Source organism: Sciurus carolinensis, chromosome 5 (genome assembly GCF_902686445.1).
Source record: "Sciurus carolinensis chromosome 5, mSciCar1.2, whole genome shotgun sequence".
NCBI lineage: Eukaryota > Metazoa > Chordata > Mammalia > Rodentia > Sciuridae > Sciurus > Sciurus carolinensis.
In genome coordinates this window covers 143,301,422-143,322,185 of record NC_062217.1, presented here as the reverse complement: position 1 = coordinate 143,322,185, position 20,764 = coordinate 143,301,422, and the positions used below count along the sequence as shown (strand labels likewise).

Below are 20,764 nucleotides of genomic sequence, written 5' to 3'. Positions count from 1 at the left end.
AGCTGCTATCCATATTGTTCTCCCCCTATAAGTAATCTGATGCTTTTCTCTCGCAGCCTTCAAAATCCTATCTTTATTTTGAATGTTAGGCATTTTCATTATAATGTGCCTCGTTGTGGATCTGTTGTTATTCTGTGCATTTTGTGTTCTGTAAGCCTCTTGTATTTGATTTTCCATTTTACTCTTCGGGTTTGGGAAATTTTCTGATATTATTTCATTGAATAGGTTGTTCATTCCTTTGGTTTGTATCTCTGTGCCTTCCTCAATCCCTATAATTCTTCAATTTGGTCTTTTCATGATGTCCCATAGTTCTTGGAGATTCTGTTCATGATTTCTTACCATCTTCTCTGTTTGGGCAACTTTATTTTCAAGATTAAATATTTTGTCTTCATTGTCTTAGGTTCTGTCTTCCAAGTAGTCTTAAGTCTCTTGGTGATGTTTTCCACTGAGTTTTTTATTTGGTTTATTGTCTCCTTCATTTCAAGGATGTCTGTTTGGTTTTTTTTTTTTTTTTTGAGAATCTCTGTCTCTTTGTTGAAATGATCTTTTGCTTCCTGTAGGTGCTCGTTCAGCTTATTTGTATTATCATTCATTGCCTGCATTTGCACTCTTATCTCATCCTTTGCTTCACAAATCATCTTAATCATGTATAATCTGAAGTCCTTTTCTGACATTTCTTCTAACATACTGTCATTAGATTCTATTATTATATAATCTAGATTTGTTTGGATCATTTTCTTCCCTTGTTTTTTCATGTTGTTCATGTATGTTCCCCTCTAGCAGTGCAGATCTGGGGTATTGCAGATTTCCCCCTATAGGCTTATATTGGCCCTATAGGTTTCCAAAACTTTTTCTTTAAGGGGAGATTAATATTATCAGTGCCCAAATCAGACACTATGCAATCCTAGACCAAATAGCCCCTATGGGGACAATAACAAATTTGTCATAGTAAACAAAATGAATTTAAATATTATCTTTGGTAAAACAAACAGGTTTGCAATAAGGCCTGCAGTTTCTAATGGAGAACAAAGAGGATGCAGAGGGATGTAGAATGTGGCTGTTAATGGGATAAGAAAAGAATATACAGAAGTTCCAGAGAATAGAAAGGGTGATAGTATAATCAAAAGAAATCGGATGTTAGCATGCAAAAAAGGGAGAAAGAGACTCTGAGGGAACAGATAAACAAAAGGAAAAGAGAGCAAGAAAAGTAAAGAAATAAAAACTTAAATTTTTTAAAAAGGAGAAAAAAGAAAATCTACTGTATAACAGTCATATACTAATGAAACCTCCCAGTGTTCTGTAGCCTGATGCATGAGAGGTATCTGACAATGATCTTCAAGACTCCAGCAGGCATCACAGGATGGGATTTGTCCCACTCAAAGATGGGAGCTACAGCTTCCAGGATTATCCAAGATGACTGCTCTGGCTTTGAAATGTGTTGGCAAAAGGGGAGCTACAGCTAAGGGGTGGACGTGGTTTGCTGGAGGTCCTGGAGATGGGATGCGGTTGTTCCGGCAGGGGTCCTAGAGGTCCAGTGTGTTTGGTGTGGTTGTGGGATACTGGATGCCGGGTGCAGTCGGTCTGGGGTCCCACTGATAGGTGCAGTCAGTTGGTCTGGGGTTCCTAGCGGCAGGGAGCAGTCAGTTGATGTGAGGGTCCCAGAGGCAGGGAGTGATCAGTTGGGCTGAGGTATCCTGGACGGGACTCAGTCAATCCGGCCAGGGGTCCTACGGGGCATGGCTGTTTTCTCAAAATGGCGGCAGCCACGTGTAATCAAACCTGCAGGTACTGTAACAGTGAACTTCCAGGCGACAGCAGGCAGCTGGTGCTCCACTGGTGGTCGGCGATCACTTTGCTGACTGTTGTCGGAAGATCGGGAGGTGAACCTCGTCCGTTGGGTGATGGATAGGTGTAAGGCAGGTGATGGACAGGCGAGAGGCAGGCAAATGGTGGATGATAGGCACCTGACAGTGAGCAATCTGCACTCAAAAAAGGCATCGATATGCTGGCAGACTGCAGGTGATCACAGCAGACAAATGGGGTAAACACCAGGGAATCGATAAGCAGCAAAAACTGCCTCACCGAGAAACGGATATCCTCGGCTTGAAACCGGAGTTACGGAGAGACAAGGAACGCAGCCTCCCTCTAGTCCACCATCTTGGATCTCTCCTGTCATTGGGCTTTATTGATATATTATCTAGGTTTGTTTGGGACATTTTCTTCCCTTGTTTTCTCATATTGCTCAGGTGTCAGTGGAACTCTGAGATAATGCAGATTTCTTCTATTGGCTTATAGTGTCCCTGTATATTTGCAGTATATCACCTCCTAGCCTTCAGTAGCCTGCAGTCTTGGAGGAACTTGATAATGCAGTGCTCTCCAAGAAAGCTGCCCCTCTAGGGGTGGTGTCCTTCAGGTGGGGTATATTCCCTGCGAGTGGTCAAAGGCGCCTCCACTTGTTAACTGATGGTCTGCCAAAGGGTAAGTAGATTGCAGGCTGGGGCATGACTGGTTTGGGCCTGTGTCTGGCCTGCCGCCCAGGCCCTGGGTGCCTAGTTGTGTGCGGAAGCCTCTAACTGGCCGGCTCTGCTCTACGGCTAGTCACTGGGTCTGTGGGTGGGGGCTGGCTGTGAGGGAAAGCCTCTCACTGGGTGGTCCTGCTCTGAGAAGCTGCCTGTGGACCAGGCCTGCCGCTGGTGGATCCTGGATGTGCGAGGAAGGGGGAGCCTAGATGTTCATGGAAGCCTCTTGCTTCCCAGCCCTGCCCAAGAAGCTGCCTGGGACTGGGCCTGCTGCCAGAGATAGCCTGGCTGTGCGCGGAAGGGAGGGCCTGGCTGTTTGCTAAAGCCTCTTGCTGCCCGGCCCTGCTTCTAGAAGTTGCCTGCCTTTCGAGCCCGCTGCTGTGTCCAGGAGTGGGGGCTGACCTTGCGCAGAAGGGAGACCTGGCTGCTTGCGGAAGCCTCTTGCTGCCCGGTCCTGCTCCGAGAAGCTGCCTGCTGTCTGGGCCTGCTGCCCCGGCAGAGCTTTACTCAGTGGGAGAGACTCACCCAGTGGCTCTGAGTTGGTCCCGAGTCTCTCAATACCTCCTCTTCTTGAATCCTGTGTTCTGGAGCAACATTAGATGCAGTCACCCTCTAGTCTGTCATCTTGGTTCTCTCAAATTTTTCTATAAGCAGGGGGATTTTTAATATGAACAGTAAAAACTTCTCGTCAATGTGGAGAACTTTTTTAGTTTTTTTTTTTTTTTAAGGTATAGTTTCTACGATAGACTAGGGATAATATGCATGTTTTTCTTACCTGTTTGTAGCTAAAATATATTTTTATTTTGTAGGTCTGCAACAATTTTCCTGTTCTCATGGATTATTTCCCAGGGAGTCATAAAACATTTTTTAAGAATGTTGCTGATCTGAAACAGTATTTTTTGGAGAAAATAAAAGAACACCAAGAATCACTGGATATGAACAGTCCTGGGGACCTCATCGACTGCTTCCTGATCAAAATGGAAGAGGTAGAATGTGAAGCACAGCTCTGTTTTCTGATTGCTTCTACATTTTGTGTTTCACTGAGTAATTCTATGGTTACTAGGGCTAGACACATGGTCAGGAAAGACATTCCTGAACACTTGAAGCATATCTTGTCTTTAAAGATTTACATGAATTATCATTGAAGAATTAAAATTGAATCATTAAATACCTAGAGTACTTGAACACTGTTCTATAGACATTAATAATCTACCTGAAGAAAGACAAAATTGACACCTGAGGTGAAAAGGAAATATTCATAAAAAAGTTACAAATTATAAAATTGGAGGCATGAAATGCAAATTGAAATGACTGTACTCAATGTATGGGAGAAACTGAAAGTACCCAATGGCCAGCCTGTGTAATGGCTTCTCTGTTATCAAGATCAAATGACCAAAGCATACACAGGGGATTTTTGGAGGAACAATCCCTGTTTCCCGTTCTAGCACCAACAAGATGCAACAGGACTGTGGAATCTGTCCTTACAGTTGCCTGCAGTGGGTGCTGCTCTATGGGGAAGAGTAGCTGGTATGTGAGACACCTAGATTTTTCAGAACTTTTCTTTATCAAATATTTCCCTTCATACTATCATTTTCAACTAGATTCCACAGTTCCAAAAGAGTTGCTTCGAACAGTTCATACTAGGTCAATAGTTGTTTCTCTGGAAGGACTGACACCTGGGACTTCCTACTCCACCATCTCTGGGTCATTTTTCCTGTACTGTCATCTTTTTAAAATGGTTTTTATTTATTCACTATAATTATTGTAAGATTGGGATTTATTGTGCTATGTTCATACATGAACATATTACAAATTCGTCAGTTTCTTTTCCCCATACTTCTTGTTTCCTTCCTTTTCTCCCTTCCCCATTCCCTCTCTACTGCTCTGGTCTTTTTTCCATTTTCATGAGGTCCCTTTACCTTTCCTTTTCTGTCTAGCTGCCAGATATGAGAGAAATCATGGGACCCTTGACTTTCTGAGTTTGACTTATCTCACTTACCATTATGTTTTTCAGTTCCATCTATTTCCTTGGAGATGACATTTCATTCTTTAAGACTGAGTAAAACTTCATTGTGTGCACATACCACATTATCTTTACCCATCCATCTGTTGAAAGATACCTACATGGGTTTCATAACTTGACTGTTGTGAACTGTACTGCTATAAATGGGCATGCTTGTATTGCTAGAGTATGTGACTGATTCTTTTTGATAAATACCAAGGAGCTAGATAGCTTGATCATTTTTTCATTCCAATTCTACTCTTTAGAAGAATCTCCATAGTGATTTTCATAGTAATTATTTATAATCCTACCAAGTATGTGAAAGTATTTTTTTCCCTCCACGTCATATCTCCATTTATTATTGTTTGTGTGCCTGATGACTGAAATTCTAATTGGAGTGAAATTAAATCTCAGTGGCATTTCAATTTGAATTTCCCTAATTGTTAAAAATGCTGTATATTTTTTCACATACTTGTTCAACATTTGTGTTTTTTCTTTTGAGAAGTGTGTGTTTGGTTTATTTGTACACTTATTAGTTGGGTTAGTTGTGATTTCTGGTGTTAAATATTTTATGGTTTTTACATATTTTTGATATTGATCTTCAGAAAGAGTAACTGGCAAAGATGTTTTTTTCTCCCATTCTGTAGGTTGTCTCTTTACATTCTTTTTATTTCCTTTGTTGTACAGAAATTTTGTAATTTGATGCCATCATATTTATTAATATTTTTATTTTCTTTATTGCATTTTAGGAGTCTTATTGTAGAAGTCAATGCCTATACCTATCAGTTAGAGTGTTCCCCTTCTGTTTTATTCCAGCAATTGCAGTGTTTCTGGACTAATTTCTAGGTCTTTCATACACTTTGAGTTGACCTATGGGCAGGATGAAAGAGAGGAATCTAGTTTCATTCTTTTACACATGGATATCTAGTTTTCTCAGCATCACTTGTTAAAATAAAGCAGACTTTAATGTATGTGTTTGGCACCTTTCTCAAGGATCAGATCACTATATCCATGTGGGTTTCTCTTGATGATTTGTTTTCCATTAGTCTACATGACAGAACAATGTAGTTTCTGTTGCCAGAGCACTATAGCAAAATTTGATGTTAAGTATTGTGATGTCTCTAGCATTGTTCTTATCGATCCATATTGCTTAAGCTATTGTAGGTCTTTTATTTTTCTTGCTAATGTTTAGGACCTTTTCTTCCAGTTCCGTGAAGAATGGCATTGTTATCTTGATTGGAATTTCACTGAATTTATAGATTTCTGTGGTAATATGGTCATTTTGATAATGTTAATTCTGTCTTTTTAAGAATATGGGAAGTCTTCCCTTCTTCTAAGGTCTTCATTTTCTTTCCTCAATGTTCTGTAATTTTAATCAAAGAGATTTTCCTCCTCTTTAGTTAGATTCATTCCTAGGATATTGGGATTTGGATTTCTTTGTTTGTTTCTAGGTTATTGTGAATGGAATATTTTTCTGATTTGGATTTATGTTTGGATTTATTTTTCAATGGATTTATTTTTGTTCTGGTGAAGTTTTTTGGGTCTTCCAAATACAGAATCATATCATTTTCAAACAGTGATAATTGGACTTCTTTCTTTCCTATTTATATCACATTTGTTTCTTTCTCTTGCCTAATTGCTCTGTCTACAATATCAAATAGTTTATTGAGCAGAAGTAGTGACAATGGACATCCTTGTCTTTTTCCTGAGTGTAGGGAAAAATAGTGTCAATCATTTAACATTCGCTATATGTTGGATTTGAGTTTGTTATATACAGCCCTCGTGATATTTAGAGAAGTTCTTTATATCCTTACTTTCTTCAGTATTCTGAACATGAATAGGTGCTAGATTTTGCCACAGTGTTTTCCTGCACTATTGAGATTATCATGTGATTATTATTCATTAATTCAATTTATGTAATGAATTATGTTTATTGATTTGTAGGTGTTGAACAATTCTTGTATCCGTGGAATAAAGTAAACTTGGGCATCATGTACAATTTTGTTATTGTTCCTTTTATGTGTACAATCTTATTGTGGTTTCAAGCATGATTTGTCAAAGTTTTAATAAGAATTTTGGCATTTATGTTCATCAGGGTTATTGGATCCTGGTTTTCTTTCCATGGTGTGTCCTTATCTGTTTGGGGGATCATGGTGGTACATCGTGTTCCCTTCTGCCCGCAGAGAGAGACACGACACACTGGTTGTTTGTTAGAGCTCTTTATTGTTCCTCTTCTTCCTCTTTCTCCTTTCTCCTCTCCCCCTTTTACAAGGAAGTCATGGCCATTATATATGAATCATGAGCCAATCAGGTTACAGAGCATGTGGGGAGAGCATGATAACAATGTAATACAATAAGGGCAACAAGAGGGCACGCAGCGAGCATGAGTCACCTTGTCCAATCAGAGCAGTCCATTCTGGCACTGGCTTAGTGCCGGGCCAACTTCCTTAAGCAATGTTAGCTGTTTGTTGCAAACCAGGGGCCCCGGCTCAGTGCCAGACTAGGGTGGGGTCCGCGGTACCCCGACAGTGGTATGGGTTTTATAAAATGAATTGGGAGTTATGCCCCTCCCCCCACACTTTTTATTTCATGCAATATTGTGAGAAAGAGCTGCACGAATTCTTCTTTAAAGTCCTCGTAGATTTCAGCGGAGAACCCATCCAGTCTGGTTCATTTTTTTGTTGTTTTTTTTGTTTGTTTGTTTTTTGTTTTTTCTGGAAGGCTTTATGTTACTGCTTCAATCTCATTGTATACAATTGCTATGATTAAGTTTTTTATATCCTGGTGTTTCAATATTTTAGTTCATATCTGGGTATAAATCTGTCCATTTCTTGTAGATTTTCTCATTTATAGGAATATGATATTTTGATGTAGTCCATAATAATCCTCTGTATTTCAGAGATTTCTCTGGCATTGCTTATTTTTCATTTCTAATTTTATTACTTCCTGTCTTCTGTTTTGCTTAGTTTGGCTAACGTTTTATCAATCTTGTTGCTCTTTTCAAAGAATCAAGTCTTTGTTTCATAGTAGTTTTTAAATTTATTATTAATTTCATATTGCATCTTCATTATTTCCCTCTTTATTCAGTTTGGGATTGTGTTTTAATTTTCTACAGCCTGAAGATGCATTATTAGGTTATTTGGGATCTTTCTGATTTTTTAATGTATTAATTCATAGTTTATAATCTCTTGTCTAGAATCGTTTTCTGAGTGTTTCTGAGATTCTGGTATACTGCATCTATATTATTTTTTGAGTCTAGGAATTTTAAATTTCTACCCTAATTCTTTCAATGTTCTATTCATCATTCAAAAGTGTATTATTTAATCTCTAGGTCCTTTTGTAATTTCTATGGTTATTTTCTTGCTGTTGATTTCTAATGTTATTCCATTATGACCTAATATGATGGATGCAAGGGATTATAGGGACTTAAGAAGAATATTTTCTAAGACTTAGTACTTCGTGTCCTGAAATATCAATTTAGAGACAGTTCCATGGTCAACTGAGAAGTTGAATTTAGCTGCTCTTAGGTGAAATATTCTATAATAAGTCCACTTAATTTATAATACTTTTAGGTCTGAAAAGTCCTTAGTGATTTTATGTCTTGATAACCTATTTCATGGGGAGAGAGGTATGCAGAAAATTTCCAGTATTGTAATGTGGCCTATTTGGATCTTTAAGTTGAGTAGTACCTGTTTTATATAATTTGGTGCACTGATGTTGAGGTATGATTACTCTCCTTTCTTTTCGGTGAATTGTTTTCTACCAGTATGACTTGCCTGGTTTTTTTTATTCTCCATTTTCATGGAATATTTTTCAGCCTTTCACTTTTAACCTACGTATGTCTTTGCCTTAAGATGAGTCTCTTGAAAACAGTATATAGTTGGGTCCTATTTTTAAATCCAATCAGCCATTCTATGTCTATTAACGTGAGAGTTTAGATTATTTACATTCATCTTTGTTAGTCAGCCTTTTTGTTTCTGGGATCAAAAGATCTGACAAAAACAAGATAGAAGATGAAATGCTTATTTTGACTCATGGTTTCAGAGGGACAACCCATGGTTGGATGACTCAATAGCTCTGGACCCAAGATAAGCCAGAACATCTTGGCAGAAGAGCATAGTGGAGGAAACCAGCTCAGGGCATGGCAAGCAGGAGGCTAGAGACCTCAGCTCACCAAGGACAGAATATAAATCCCAGTGGCGCACTCCAGTGACCTCCTTCCTTCAGCCTTACCTTACCTGCCCACAGGTCCTGCCCAGTGAACCCACATCAGTGACTAATGAACTTATGGTTTTATACCTCTCATTTCTAATCATTCCATCTTTGAAAATTCTTTCATTGTCTCATATACGATCTTTTGGGGGAATCCCTCAGCTCTAAATCATAACATTCCACAACCGGTCCACCAAATCATCATGGATTCTTGTAGTTTCTTCTCATTTTGAAAGTTTTACACTTTCTCTTCAATCCTGAAGGCTAGTTTTGCCTGATATGGTAATCCTGATTAGCAATTATTTTCTGTCAAGGCTTGGAATAAACTATTTCATTTCCTCCTCTCTTTTACATTCTCAGTTAAGAAATCAGGAGTAATTCTGCCTAAAATATCTCTCAATGTGACATAATATTATGTTATACTTTTAAAATTCTTCTTTTCTGTATGACAGGTGTTAAGTGTGCTGTGTCCTGGAGAGGTTCTTTCTTGATCTTGTTTGGGGTTCTGAATGTGTCTATCTGGAGCCCTCTCACTCAATAAGTATGGAAATTTCTCTGAAAGATCTCACTGAAAAGGTCATTCATTCCTTTAGCTTTAATCTCAGTTCTCTCTTTAATCCCAATGATTCTTTAGATTCGTCTCATAGACTTGTCCCTGATTTCTTTAACTTGTGATCATGATTTCTTATTTCTTTTATTTTTTGCTGTCTGAGTCTTAAAGTTCATACACCTTGTCTTGTATTCCTGAAATTTTGTCTTTTATGTGGTCTAATTTATTAGAGAGACTTTTAATTGAATATTATATATCCTTACTTTTTCTTTTCAGGATTTCTGTATATTCTTTTTTCAAAGTCTCTATCTGCACTTTGAATGCTCTTTCATTTCTTACATTTTTCTCTCCCCTTCCTTCACTTATATCTTCATATAGTTCATTGATCATTTTAACCATTAAAGTTTTTAATTCTTTGACACTTCATCTGCATCTAAATTGGTAGATTCAGATATTGGTAGGTTATATATATTTTGTAGATGTCCTGTTGACTTGTTTACTCATGTTTTCTTGAGTCCTGTTTTGTGGTTCTCTTGAAATGGATTCCTCTTCCTCTTTTAAGTGAAGTTCCTTTGTAAGTAGTTACATCTCAATAATGTTCCTCTGACTTAGCTTTAACACATCCAATCAGAATGTTAACATTTTAAATTCAATCATTGCTACCACTTTGAAAGGAATTTAAAATGGTAATTTAAGAGCAAATCATATATCAATCTAATGTTCACAGAAGTTATTATTACTGACTGACCACTACAGCACTGTTGACCAAAGAGTATTGATTTGCAATAGACAAGGGAAATTAATATTTAATAGTACATTAAATTTCATTGAAAAAGGGATAAAATGTGCAAATAACAAATAAGGAAGCAGAATATATAAGGAAAAAAGGAAAAGTGCTGCAGGAAATGGAGATACAAGTTAAAATGATTCAAATATAAAGGATGAAAGACAAGGGAAGGAAATGCACATCAAAGAGAAGAAAAGGTATACTAAGAGATGATCCAATGAATTGACAAAATACATAAAATGAGAGATAATTCTGACAAAACACAAAATTTGGGCAGACAGTAGGAAACAGTTTTTATCAAGTAGTTGATGCAATATCTGTCCTATTAAAAAAGTAATTTTTCTTTCTCAGGTTTTTGAAATAGAGACCTTTCCCTCTAATGTTTTTATTCCAAAATCTTCTGAGATGAAGATCATCTTGTCCATTCTATTTTAGCATCCCCTCTGTGCCCAGACTGAGTCACAGGTTGGACCCTCACCAACCTAGTGAATAGTACAGCATAAGTGGCTATTGGTCTTGTGTATTCTAGTAGACAGTGTAGCAATACCCATTATTATATGTAAGTGACAAAAGGGGGAAAATACTGTAGTTTGAAAGAAAAATGTAAACTTCAGGGATTTCTAGTTTGACACTTAAGAAATTCAAACAGTTGTTCTTTTTGTTTTTTTGTTTTAGACTTCCTGGTTTCCCTACTTTAACTGTCTCTACTGGGGGAGGCTGGGGATTTCTAATTCTAGCTTAGCTTGCTGTTGATGAGCTATGTGTATACACACACATACACACACACGTATGAACATACTACATTGAGTCCTGCACATACATGAACATTGTAGTATGGTTCATACATGAACATAGGATAATTTGGTATATTTTGTGCTCCAGTAATTCACCATGTCCTCCCCTCTTTTCTCCCTCTGAATCCTCTTACTCTACTCTATTATTTTCCCTTGTACTTCTATCTATCTACACTCTACATATAAGCAAAACATTGATCTCCTGACTTTATGAGTAAGGATATTTTTTAGCATGATATCCTCCAGTTTCATCCATTAACTAACAAGTGACACAATTTCATTCTTCTTTATGGTAGAATGAAACTTTATTGTGTATATTTATCAATATTCATTACCCATTTGTCTATTGAAGACATCTAGGTTGATTCTATAACTTGGTAATTGTGAATTGTACTGCTATAAACGTGGGTATGCTTGTATCACTACAGCACACTTATTTTAGTTCTTTTTGTAAACACCAAAGAGTGGAAGAGCTCTGTCTTGTAGTGATTCCATTCCTGAATTTTGCATATCTCTGTATTGCTTGTACCAATTGATTGTACCAATTTTCAGTTCCACCAAGAACATATGAGTGTACTTTGTCACTGATATCTTCCAAAGTTATTATTGTTCTTTGTATTATTGAGAGTTGTCATTCTAACTGGAGTGTGATGATATTTCAATATAACTTTGATTTGTATTTCTCCACCACCAGGGATGCTGAGCATTTTTATTATATGTTTGTAGGTCATTTACATTTCTCCTTTTGAGGAATGTCTGTTTAGTTTATTTGCCCAATTCCTGATTGTTTTATCTGTATGTTTGGTGTTAAGGATATTTTTAGTTTTTTATAAATCTGGAGAGTAATCCCCTGTCATAAGAGCACCTGAAATAGATATTCTCCACATCTCTAGACTTTTCATGCTCTTGTATTTTGCTGTGAAGAATCTTTTTAATTTAAAGTCATCCCATTGATTGATTCTTGGTTTTGTTACTTGAGCTTTAGATATCTTATTCAGGAAGTTGGTACCTGTTCCAATATGTTAGAATTCTGAACCTATGCTTTCTTCTGGCTCTTGTACAGTTTCTGATATAATGCCTCTCTCATTGATCCACTTTGAGATTACTTTTGTGGAGGGTAAGTGACAATGATCAAGTTTTATTCTTCTACATGTCAATATCCAGTTTTCTCAGCGTCCTTGGTTAAAAATAATATCTTTTCTCCAACACATATTTTTGGCAGCTTTGTCAAGTACCAGATTATTGTATCTATGTGGATTTGTCTCTGTATTGTTGGATTTTATGGATTTTTTGATAATACTATGCTGTTTTTATTACTAAAACTCTAGTATAATTTGAGATCATGTATTTTGTTGCTTCCAGAAATATTCTTATTTCTCATTATTGCTTTAGATGTTGTGAGTCTTATAAATTTTAGGACTGATTTTCCTAGTTCTGTGAAGAATATCATTTGTATCTTGATCAAGATTGCATGAAACCTATATCTCATTTTTTGTAATATCAACACTTAAATAATGTTAATTCTCCTGTCCAAAACTATGGGTAGTTTTTCCATCTTCTGTGGTTCTCTTCAATTACTTTCTTTAGCATTCTATGATTTTCAGTGAAGAGAGCTGCACTTCCTTGGATAGATTTATTCTAAACTAAATTTGAGTTTTTGAGGTTATTTTGAATGGAATGGTATTCCTGAATTCTTTCTCAGAAGGTTTATTATTAGAGTACAAGAAATCAATTGATTTTTGCCTGTTGATCTTGTATCCTGCTATATTCAAGATTTTTTAAAACTCAGTTCTACATATCTTGTCTTTTTTGTTGTTGTTTTATTTTGTTTTATTTTTTTTGTTTATTTTTTAGATGGAGGTGTACTTCTAAGTATAAGTAAGATATGTCATCTGAGTTTGTTTTCTGCTCAGATGTGACTGTGTTAAACAATGATGTCTGCTTTTCTTAAACTTGGTGAGAGAGATTCATTTGTCTCTTGGAGGGGAGCTTCCCCTTCCCCACTGAGTCACCACTCACTGAATGCTGCACCTGTCTGTTGCTTTTATTCATTCTCTTTTGCTGGAAAACATAACATTTTTTATATTCACCAGTCTGCTAGCTCTACGAAAATTTCCCACAGTCTTTCTGCCTGAGATTTTATATGTAGAACTGATGTTTTCATTGATACGAAGTGAATTACTACAATATTGTGGCTTCCTCTGGTCTTCTATTTTACTTATTTTCAGTAGTTTGATCTGAAGTATACTGAATGTTTTACTCCATGCCATGGAATATGCTCCTATTTGGGTCTTCTTGGAAAGTTTGTTTGACAATCTCAGAAAACTAGGTAAAGTCAATGTTACCTTGTCCAGAAAATATGCCTATTGAGATAGATGACTCTCTAAATGTTGATTATATATTATTGAACATTCTATAGCCCACCTGGATATTATATAAACTGCAGAAAATGAATTTTGCCAATGGTCTATTTATAAAACTTCATATTTTATATATAATTCAAGTTTTAGGGTTATTCTAGGTTTTCAACTTTCTGTTAGTCAATATTTAAAATTAATTATTGTTGATGTCATGTCTGTGTCAATTAATACACTCAATCCTCAATCAAAATTAGTTGCTTGCATCAAGTACTTTTTTTTTTCTCAATTTCCATTGTATGAGAGCTCTATTGAGTCAGCTCTTATCCTCAGAATATGCATCATTCCTATGCTCTCCTTAATTCTAAATGAATAGTTAATACCTAAACTCTCTGTCTTCATGTTTATCATGCCTTGTTCAATTTGTATCTTAAATCAGGGTGAATTTCAGAGGGAATTCACTCTTGTAATTTTTTCCTAAGTCAAGTTACCTGTCACCTCACATCTGGAGTACTTTCTGTCTTTGTAATTCATTCCCTTTTTGATTGTTTTATACTCTACAGTCATATTAGCTTTTGCACATTTTCCCATTCTTATTAAATGTGTGGGAAATCCTGAGCCCAAGTGAATTATCAGAAGAAGAAATGTGCACATTCTTGATTGTTATATAATATTCCATGATATAGCCCTAATTTACCAATTTACCTCTTGCTATCAATCATGATCATCTTTATCTACAAGTTAGTGAATATTCATTTGCCAGTGCTTAGAATAGTGGATTTATTCATCTTACATACAAGGAAGATTTGTGGTGGGCTACACTAGGGTTAGTACAATAGCCCAGAAACATTGGAGACTCAGGTGCCTTCAATTTTCCTTCATTAAATGTTATAGTTGCATTTATACTGTCCCGCTCAAAACTCATAATGAAAGTTGGTTCACAATGTGACAGTGTTGACAGTTGGCTGGTACAAAATAAACCTGTATTCTTTATAAATCACCCAGTTACTGGTAGTCTGTTGTAGCAAAAGAATGAACTAAAACATTGTACTTAATATACTAGTTTTTATCTTCATGCTTAAATCTTGCAATTTCAAAACTATTTTTGTCTTACCTACATTATGTGTCTATATTTTATGTAGAAAGAAGGAAAGAGAAGTGGCACAAGCAGACTTCTTTTTGTCTTTTTTAATTAGAATTACTTTACATGTCCTTCCTATTTGCAAAAAGGATGGGAAACAGAATCTTTAGGCAACAAGGGGTAAGAAGGTAAGAAATGGACATTTGGTCAATTAATTTGTAGTTTAGCATACCACACAGAATCTTTTTATAAAATTGTATTCTTTTGTTTACATGTTTCCTTATGTTTATAAGCACCTGATTTCTTTTGAAATCATTATAATTAAAAGCTAAATGAATTGTGAAATAAGTGCATTCAATTATTCCTAGGAAAAGGACAATCCACAGACTGAATTTACCACTGAAACCTCAATAAATGTTTGAATGACCTGTTTGGAGCTGGAACAGAGACAACAAGCACCACTCTGACATATGGTCTCCTTCACCTGTTGAAGAACCCAGAGGTCACAGGTATGACTGCAGATGGTGAGCAGGGCGAATTTCACAACAGAAATATGGGAAGACACTGCTAGTGCCCTCATCTATTTTTCTGAAAGACGTGTCCATATTGAAGTTTCTGTGCTGCCAGTTATATTTTTCCAAATTTAGTGAAGGAATATAAAAAAGAAAACATGGCACAGTAGGGGACAGTGACAGAGAAGTGAAGGACAACATGGGCAGTAGCAAAGCAGTGGAGCTCTGTTCATGTCTGGATTCCACTGGGAAGTGATTTGCAGCATGCAACAGCTAGCATGAGTCGGCCTAAGACTGCATATTGGTCTTTCCACAGAAAATCCACTTGGAATATTAGGTGTGTTCTTGCAAGATTTCTGTGGAAATCTTTCCTTATTCTGAAAATATCTTGCTCTAGTGCTAGATAGGGAGAAAAAAAATTCTTTATGGAAGTGTAAATAGAAACTTTAGAAATTTAATGAGGTTGCAGATGTATTACTAGTGTCTGAAAAGTTATCTCAAAGGTTAGAAAAATAACCTTTGTTTAAGTGTTGCTACTTAGAAGATATGCCTAAAGGAATTTTATTAGAAAAATAACCTTTGTTTAAGTGTTGCTACTTAGAAGATATGCCTAAAGGAATTTTATTATTCCAGAAGTATGTTTTTATTAAGTTTATTTTTTACCAACTCTATTTATAAATGTTCCTTTAAAGAGTGCCAGTAATGTATAGCAGAATAGAAGCAAACACCATCTTTTCCTGTTTCAGGACTCCATCAAAACTCTTATACAGTAATTACAAATGAAAATTACCCCTGTTAATGTGGGAGAGGAGGAGTAAAGGAAAAAGCAAACAAAACTTCAACAAATTTCTGAAACACAGAGGCAGAAAGAAGTCTGTAGAGAGGATCAAGCTGTAGCCAATATGTCAGAAGAAGTTTTATTAGTGTGGAAAAGCCAGTCTGAGTACCAAAAATTATCCATGAAGTTCAAGATTTAGAACCAACACATGTTGATCATGTTATGGGAAATTTGCAGCATTACATAGGAGCTCCTCTATGCTCAGTTGCCTGCTACAACTCCTTTGAGCAGTTAAGTGTTTTCCTCTCCTAGGAAGAGAGGTTTACTCTCTAGAGGATCTGAAGCAAAGAGTTTGTGAAATCAATTTTAGAATATCAAATTAAAGTTAAAAATTGCATAAACTTTCAGAATTAAATTCTGTCTTGTATAAGGATTTATGAATCAGAAGGGCATCAGAGTTCTAAAGAGCAACCGTTGTTTTGTGTGGTAATGAAAAATATAAGAGCCAGTTGTGATGGCAGAAGCTTATAATCCAAGCTATTTGGAGGTTGAAGCAGGAAGTTTAGGCAAATTCAAGGCTAGCCAGGCCAGCCTGTCTCAAAATAAAACAAAAGTGCTGTGGTGGTGGCTCAGAGGTAGAGGGCCTCTGGGTCAATCCCCAGGACAAACAAGAGGAAACAAAATAAAAAAAACAAAACCCCCACCCAAACCAACCTGCCAACCAACCAACAAACTCAAACAACAAAACAAAATATCAACAAAAAGAAAGGAAATATGGTTTTAGATCTATGTTTGCTACAAAATTTATTCCTCTTTTTCACTCTCACAGGAATATATTAGAGCATATGCTTCATCCAAATATTTAAAATCAAGGCAGAAGCAGTCACAGGTTCCAGGAATGAGGGGACCTTAGGTATAAAGATGGGAGTTAAAAGGAGGCTTCTGGGCAGCAGGTCTAGGAAACAACCAATTGTCCATATTAAGTAGACACAGCAGATGTGTTGGAAGATCAGGAAAATGAGAGAGTCTGAAGTTTAAGCATTCAGAAAATTATTACTGTGAGCTTTAAAATAGAAAATTAGGAATTGGTATAAGTTGTTGAAATATGTGTTAAACATATGCAATTAAAGAAACATACACATAGTTACCTTATCAGTGAACATTGTTTATGAGGTTATAATGGTGTAAATAAAATATATTAATATAATGAAAAATTGTGATCAAAATAAATAGGAGTACAGAGGGAGTGTGTGAGGGATGTGGGCGTGCATATTTATTCATGGTATATATTTTGCAAGGAATAGAGATGGATCTTAATCTTTCTAAATCAAGAAACCATGATAGAATATTATTTAGAAAAATAAACATTTTAGAAGAAACCTTAATGATTCAAAAAGACTACATTTGAGGAATGAAAGATTGAAAAGGGTTCCACTGAAAACCACACACAGACTTATACATGAATACAGAATCCCATATATACATGAATATAAGTAGATTCATTAGTAGAATTTAAATTTATAATCATATTTTATTTTGTCATAAAATTAATGTTTTTATCTGTTTTGCTTTCAGCAATGATAATAATTAATTACTCATGAGATAAGCTGATATTTTGAAACATTTTATCATTTATATTTATATTCGATATAAGCTAGAATGTTAAGCTTATATAAATTTGTAGATATGTTTTAATACCTCATGTGTAGGAGAGTCATAAATGTATATGAATCATACATTTATGTATATGCATGTATGTATTTTTGTATATGTATCAGTATTTGTTGATAGATCTTGATAAATAGATAAAAATAGATACATATAGTATCATGGTGATCTTTTTAATTCCCAGAAGTACTTGTTGCATATAAGTCATATTTCTAATACCATTTGGATACACCCATGATGTTTCACATAACCTCGAATATTTTAAGAAATATACTATTTGTCTCTTTTCCATTAGTTCTTATTTTTAATCTTATCAGAAAAAGTCCAGGAAGAGATTGACCGTGTGATTGGCAGACAATGCAGCCCCTGCATGCAGGACAAGAGCAGTATGCCTTATACAGAGGCCGTCCTGCATGAGATCCAGAGATACATTGACCTCGTACCAACCAGTCTGCCCCACTCAGTGAACTGTGACACTAAATTCAGAAACTACTTCATCCCTAAGGTAAGATTGTTTTTCTCACATTCAAGTCCCCGAATTAGCATTATGGTCCCAATCCTCTGCCAACCCAAGGGAGAGAAGTACAAAGCTCATCCAATGAAGCACCTTGATGGTCTCAGTGCTGGACAGACAAGGTCATGAAGTTCCATAGCTGTTCCTGATGTACAGCAGTGTGAATTTTCCATATTTGTTCTGCTCCTTCAAGATTGTTTTTTTTCTATACTCAGCACTTTCTATTTCCAAGTGAATTTTGAATCATTTTGTTAATTTCCAAAACCACTCTTCTGGGATATTTTTCAACATAATATTAAATCTATAGATCAGCTTGGAAAGAATTAACATCTTAACATGTTGAATATTTCAGTTAATCCACATTGTATATGTTCTCATTCTTTTTTGTTTTCTTTATTTTTTCTAACAATGTTTTGTTTTCAATGGAATAATTTCACACGTTTTGAAGGTTTTTAAAAAATTTTTTTTGTATTATTATATATTTTCTGTGGTGCTGGGAATTGAACCCAGGCCCTCCTGCATGCATGGCAAGCACTCCACCAAGTGAGCTATATCCACAGCCCTGAAAGATTTTAATTAGTTAATTAATGTTTGAAAGCCAATATAAATTTACAGTTTGAATAATGACTTTTCCAATGTGATGTTCCAGGCATTTGGGCATATTGCTAGTTTTATTTTAATGAACTTATATGTATAATTCTTAGTTACTTTTTAAATGATTGCTAATAATTTGTGTTTATATTCTTTTGGAATTTCCTATGTACCTTATCCTGCTATCTTATTAATATTTGTTTTATTTATATTTTCCATTCCTAGTGACCTTAATTTCTGTTTCTTACATTATTTTCCTGTCTCAATGGCCAGAACAGTGTTGAACAGAAGTGGTGCGTTAAGCAAGCTTTTAATTGTTTTTAAACCTAGCAGGAGGTAAAGGTTTAGCATCAGACTATTGAGTGTGATGTTTTATGTACACTTTTGCAGATATTCTTGAACAGATTAGGGAAGTTTTCCTTTCCATGTTTGTGTTTGATGTTTTCTTATACTATGCCATTTTTTAAGTGTAACATACAGTTCCATCAAATAGATTCTCTGCATCCATTGATCATGTGTTGATGGTCATGTATTTTGGTCTTGTTCTCCACTAAATATGCATAATGTAAACATAGACATACAACTGTATTTGATCTTCTACATTTTAGTATAGACTTTTTCTCTTCCCATATTTTTTATCAGTGCATTATTGTTGTGATGAAATTTGTTGTCACATATATATGCATGCACATTATATAACAATATAATTTGGTCAATTAGCTCCCCAGCATTTTTATTAATATTTTTGACAGACTTTTCTCCAACTTTTCCACTTGACATTTCTTTGTCATATTTCTGTCAAATAATGCTGACCTCATAAAATAAGGAAGCCTGTATTTCCTTCATTGAGACTACTTTTATTATCTTTCTGTCCTCCCACTTTCTTTTTTTTTCAGTCTCTTAGTTGTATCTTTGGAATGCCTAATAATATTTGCTTAAGTACGTTTATATAAGCAAAGTTGCAATTTCAGATGATGCTCACCTTTTTCCAGAAAGAGTTCTTTCCTTCCCTACTAGAGAGAATACTATAACACCTCCTGCTCTGACTCAAGAGTTGTTGACTAACAGGGATGAAAAATGACTACAGTTATCAGCCAATCTCTCATGTTCCCCTAGCTGTGTAATCTTGGAAACAATTTTTATCTCAGCAAATTTCCAATGAGTCTAACAAATTTTCTTTATTCCTTTATACTTTCTGGTCAGTGTGCTACTAGCTATTCTAATTCTCTTAAAGTCAGAACATATGACTAATAAAATTTACAAATGATAGAACTGAGAGTGGTGTTTTCATGGTGAAGAAAGAATTATGATTGTAATAAGATTAGAAATATTGTTTTCTTCTTCTATAGAAAAGTGAATGGAGAACTTTCCAGAGAGGTGATGGGACTTGACCTGATGATGAAAGATTTCATTCAAGGGTTAGATTTTTTTTAAAATTCAATTTGTTTTCAGCAAAGAAAACAAGCAGAAGATCATGTTATGCCTAATCTCTGTTGAGATTTGTTAGCCCAGAACCCAAGGCAATGAGCTTTTCCTTTCTGTATGGAACAATGAAGGAAATTGCACCTGCACAGGTTATTCTAATGACCCCCTTATGAATTATAAAAATAAGTTCTGCTGTCACTCAGTGAGGTGGACAGTTATCTCATACTAGACAAAGGTGCCAAAAACATACAGTGGAGAAAATAGCCTCTTCAATGGTGCTGGGAAAACTGGAAATCCATATTCAGCAAAATGAAACTAAATCCCTATCTCTCACCCTGCACAAAACTTATCTCAAAATGGATCAAGACCCTGCACTTAATAGAACAGAAAGCAGGTCCAAATTTTCATCATGTCAGCTTAGGACCAGAGTTCCTTTACTAACTCTCAAAGCACAAGAAATAAAAGCAGGAGTCAATAATTGGGATATTTTCAAACTAAAAAGCTTTTTCTCAGCAAAGGAAACAATCAACAATGTGAAGACAGCCTACAGAGTGGAAGAAAATCTATGCCACACACACTTCAGATAGAGCCGTAACCTCCAGAATCTATAAAGAACTCAAAAAACTTTACATCAAGAATACAAATAACCCAATCAATAAATGGGCTAAAGAATTGAGCAGACACTTCACATAAGAAGGTCGACAATCAACAGATATATGAAAAAATGTTGAACATCTTTAGTAATAAGAGAAATGCAAATCAAAACTACCCTAAGATTCCATCTCACCCCAGTTAGAAAGTCCATTATCAAGAATACAAGAAACAATAGGTGTTGGCAAGGATGTGGGGAAAGGTACACTCATACATTGCTGGTGGGGTTGTAAATTGGTACAACCACTCTGGAAGCAGTATGGGGATTCCTTAGAAAATTTGGAATGGAACCACAATTTGACCCAAAAGACTTAAAATTAGCA

At 35.7% G+C, this 20,764-nt stretch overlaps 1 pseudogene; it reads left to right on the top strand.

Annotated features, from left to right (window-relative positions):
* Window positions 1-20,764, top strand: part of LOC124984717 (cytochrome P450 2C9-like) — a 62,864-nt pseudogene that overhangs the window by 33,441 nt on the left and 8,659 nt on the right.